The following is a 5,000-nucleotide window of genomic DNA, read 5'->3' on the forward strand; positions in this document are numbered from 1 at the left end:
ACACTACTTCCATGGTGACACTTTTGCCATTTGGAAGAATGTCACAAGATGATAAAACTCAAAACATGATTGTTTACATTGAAATGATTATCTTAGAATTTCTTTTTAAACCCTAAATATCTGGCAATCCTCTGCATCTGTAGGATTTTGTGTGTTGGCAATATTAGACAGGCAACTACAAAGAATGATAAATGGCACGAGTACAAAAACAGAGCGGCATTTTAAATGAAAATAAGTTGAGCTGTCCGTCAGTTGGATCAGGATGTATCTCTCCAGCCTGAACCTGTGTCATTCAGAAACAAGTTTTGTGAAGTTTCCCCTTTCAATCTGGCACAAATATCAAAATGAAAGGACCAGCAAATCGCTTGATGTGAAGATAAAGGAGAGCCATCAGAGAGGCTTGCCACTCACCACACAGCAGCTGCAGCAGACCCAGAAAGACGAGAGGCTCTCATCAGCCCTGATAGCTCCAGATGAAACAGTGTGGCTCAAAGCAGCTCAAGCAACAGCAGCAACATCCTTGTTTTGAATTTGTGAAACTTCACTATTTTCCAGGAAGAAACACATGACTGATGGGGCCCAGTTATGGGAACAAAAGTGGGGTGTTTAATTTCAGGGCCTACTCGAAAGAAAATAGTTGAATAGTTCAATTAAAAATAATCATATTCAATAATGGATGTTAATTTGTTGTCAAAATATTAACTTTGGATTAATAAATCTTTAGATGGAATTAAATGCCAGACTCTGAACAGGGAGGTATCTGGCCTTTGCTTGTGTGAGAGTACGGAGGTATTTCAACTTTATTTGATGGTCTTTCCCACAAAGAGTTCAGATGGAAGCTGTCAAATGCTTTAATGCCATAATATGACTGCAGGGAGCCGTCTTGAAGAACGCAATAAGTCTGACCCTTCTGTGTTGAGCGTGGCCTTTGAAGTAGCCGATCTGCTGTATCACAGAGGCTGCCTCAAAACGCAGTCATCTCCCTCTCTGAGCCTGTCCAAGCCTTTGTCAGGATGGTAATAGAACAAGCTCTTAAATGGGATTGTAAACTGTGCCTTGACCCCCCAAGGGCACTTGAAACTACTTGCCATATCACGTTTATTAGCTTATTAAATTGTAAAATGATTCTCTGGCTGAGGCCTTATTTCAAATAGCGTGCGAGGCGAGCCAGTGAGCTCACCCACTCAACTTTTAATCTAACAGCTGTATCCCTGCTCGGTCACTCCGCCGCCATCAAAAACATAATGGAAGCTAACTGTTAATCTAGAGGCCACTGGAGGAGGAATTAAATGCATGCAGTGGTATGTTTTTGAATAGGAATCAACAGGAGAAAAGAAAAGCAGGCACTAATTAAAACTACATTAACTAGTTATCATGCGTTGACATATTTTGCTTGATCTTTTTTCCTAATCAGCAGTAATGAAAGAAGTGTTCTCCATCCACTGAGTATTACATGCTATGTTTCAGTGAGCAGTAAAATTAGCTGAGGGCCCCGAAGCTAAGTTGAACTGATGAAGCTTTGCTGGCTTTGATTACGGTTCTTGTACTGTGCTTAATAGAATGCTGTCTCCTCTTTAGATTTTTATTCACATTAGAGATGTGACTAACCCCAAATTAGTCACTGCTGGAAATAACCTCTCATATCTATCTACTCTTATACAGAAAATTACAGTAGTTCACTGAAAATCACAACTGCTGTAATCATGGCTTGTGCTAATCATGGAGGCTTACATTCAAATCTAAAATTATTTAAGCCCTTGTTGCCTGCTGTTGAAACAAAGCTATCCTACTACTTAACTCAAACCCTACAAGTTAAAATCAATATACTGTACCTTGGGTTTAACAATAAAGGAAATCACATTATCTATTGAATATTGTTATTCTTTTTCTAAGAAGTCCTGAGTTTGTTCTCAAATCAGCACTATAACCTCTGAACTACAAGTCAGACATATTTATGTGTTATTAAATACTTAATATCCTCCTCACAGCTGTAATTACTGATGCCAGACCTGCTGGAACTGAACTGGAAAGCGTTTACTTTTGGATGTACAACAAACTTTAGCGCATTAACACAATTTAATGGAATACAATAAAGAAAGACGGAAATAGTACACAGCAGCCAGTTGAAGAAGGAACATATAGTTTCATGTGTAAATGTGTGTCAATCAAGTATGAAAAACATGAACTCATCATTACAAGTATGCTGAGCAAGCAAACTTGCTTGCTACACAGAGGGGGAGGATTTTCAAATATGTGCGTGATATATTGACTATTATATTATATTTTTTTTTATTTATATTTATTTTCTTTCTATTTATATTTACATATAAAAATCATTTATTTTATCACTCTGTAATCACATTAGCAGATATGACCTGAATGAAGAAAAAAAGTGTGAAAGGGCTTGGAAACAGTACATTGATTCAGAATTTCAAGAAAATCCATCCAAATGTAGACTGAAAAACTAAAATGTAAACCTCATGGCACTTGAGAAAAAGTCAGGATTTCCCATGGCATCGTTGGCACAGTTTTTGAGATATTTTAGTCTGGACAGGAGTGTTTATACAGACTTCTAAAACTGAAACTGTATGTATTCTTCAGTGAAGGTTCAGATTTGTGCTGCACTAGCTGCCCACATTAACAAAACTCCCAGATGGAGGGACCATATGTCCTGGTAAATGGCAATGTGCACCTTGCATGTGCTTTACTTTCTGTTCCTATCATCACTGTTTCTGGATTCTGTTTGTATATGGGCTAAACAAAGAGTTCTGCCATACGCATTTAATTCACACATATGTAATATCTCTATTATAATGTGTCTGCATCATTTAAACAAGTTAGATTCCATGTGCACTCATGGTACTTGGCATATAAGATTGATTCTGATTCCGTTACAATCACAATCATCTGTCATATTCAACATTCACAATAGATGATGTTCAGTGTGATTACAACAATGTGATTAGAGTTGTTGTACACCAAGGAGTGTGCCCTCTTGCACTTCACTGCTGTGTCCACCTTGAGGCTTGGTTGAGCGAGACAGTGAGACACAAAGAGAGAGGGAGAGAGAGGGTCAGACAAGCTCTGACTCACGCTCCTGCTCCTTACATGCACCCAATCCACTCCTATCTAGTACCTGTCACACGCCGGCTGCAAAATGGAATTGACTATTGATTTCCCCCTTACCACAGGTCAGTTGTGCTGGCAGGCTGTACTGGGCTCACTGAGATGCTGGTGTGGGACAACAAGAGGAGAGGAACACGAGGAGGAAACACACACGTTACAAAACACACACAAACGCACAAGCACAAATACAAGTTCTTATTTACCACCATTCTCTGAAGGGATACAAGAAAGGTTTGAAAGGCTAGATTTTATATGTGACCCCTTAAAGTAAAGTAATGTTTACTTATGAGCGTCATCGCAGGCTGGAAACCACTGAATTACAAGACTGAAGACAACATCTTAGTGGCAGCTGAGTTTACTTCTGATACACACCAATATTTTTTTGCATCAACAGACGGTGAAAATGACCACTGATATTTGTCAAAGCACACTGGCTATTGTAGATTTTTAAAGTGAGAAAAGCACTTTCCTACTTCTCAGAAGAAGTTAGTCAAGGTTGTTGTGGGCCTGCGCCCAAGGGTACATGTTGGCAAACAGCAATTCCAACAGCTCAGGTACTTATCCTTGATGAACAGAGCTGCAACTTACAGGGGTACATATTTACACACAGAGAGACCATCTTTGTACTGTTGGTTATAATTTATTTTTTGGATATTTGACTTGGAGTTAATAGGTATTTATGATTATCTACACCAGGCAAAAGCCTGGAGAGGATCAAGCATTTGGTTGTGTCTGTCCAAAGCTAATATCGCATACTACTGGACCCATCTGCCTAATATTTTTTGTGCACATTTATGAATGTAAGGTCAACGACCTGTTGTGGTTGCAGTGATTCATAATTTTTGAAAAAAAACGATTTTATTGACTGAGACTATCACAAAGCTTGGAATTTCATCGTTCAGCATAGCAAAAGGCATTTCCGGTAATCGCCTAGGCTAAAAACAAGGCTTACCTAGTCTGTTACAGACTACATTTTGGCCTTTGTCGCTACTAAAAAACTGACATCCATAGACAAATTTGGTCTCAACTTTAGATTACAGTTTTTCTCACCCTCTATATACATTTCTTGAATCATCCCTAATATTTGCAAAACACTAAGTGCATTTCTCGAAATATATTGAACAAACAGAACAACACAGTGGATTACCTGCAAAGCCTGTAACTTGCTCAAAATCCTAAGTCTATGGCGCAAAAGCAAATCTTGTCAGTGTACATGTCAGTCCTTGTGTCTTGTTTACGAACAAGATAGTCAAAATGTTTAGTCATGTTATCAATACTACAGTGTATTCTGCAAGTGTTATCTGATGAAAACTATGGCTAATGTTTTGATGACAATGAAAACGCTCAAGGCTGCACTTTTTCAATATGTCATATAAATTTTAACAGTGTGAAGTTATACATTGCAAGAGATTGGACAGGATTCACACATTACGTTTTTAGTGTTTGTACTATAATTTGTTGACATGTTTTACAGCACAGCATAGAACAACGGAAGAAATTACAAAATTAGAAAACACTCCATACACACACACACACACACATTATATATATATATATATATATATATACACACACATACACACACACACACACACACACACACACACGAAACTCAAATTAGCATATCGTGCAAAAGTTCATTTATTTCAGTAATTCAACTGAAAAAGTGAAACTATTATATAGACTTACATGCAAAGTGAGATATTTCAAAACTTTATTTGATATAATTTTGATGATTATTGCATACAGATTACCCCAAATTCAAAATCTCAGAAAATTAGAATATTACATGAAATCAATAAAAAAAAAAAAAAAAAAAAAAAAAAGGATTTTAAATACAGAAATGTCAGCCCTCTGAAAAGTATATATATATA

The 5,000-nt window shown here is 37.3% G+C and overlaps 1 protein-coding gene across 2 annotated transcripts in view; it reads right to left on the reverse strand.

The window, feature by feature from the left end:
• The window catches only part of csf3r (colony stimulating factor 3 receptor (granulocyte)), a 10,144-nt gene extending 9,681 nt beyond the window's left edge, over nucleotides 1-463 (reverse strand). The window contains exon 1 of one of the 2 annotated variants that reach the window (XM_046045987.1): nucleotides 412-463. The gene's annotated coding sequence lies outside the window, so the exon portion shown is untranslated. The remainder of the gene's footprint in view (nucleotides 1-411) is intronic. The other variant, XM_046045990.1, reaches the window with a different exon arrangement.
• Nucleotides 464-5,000: the final 4,537 nt, after the last annotated feature.

The sequence above is a fragment of the Micropterus dolomieu genome, linkage group LG03 (assembly GCF_021292245.1).
Source record: "Micropterus dolomieu isolate WLL.071019.BEF.003 ecotype Adirondacks linkage group LG03, ASM2129224v1, whole genome shotgun sequence".
Lineage (NCBI taxonomy): Eukaryota > Metazoa > Chordata > Actinopteri > Centrarchiformes > Centrarchidae > Micropterus > Micropterus dolomieu.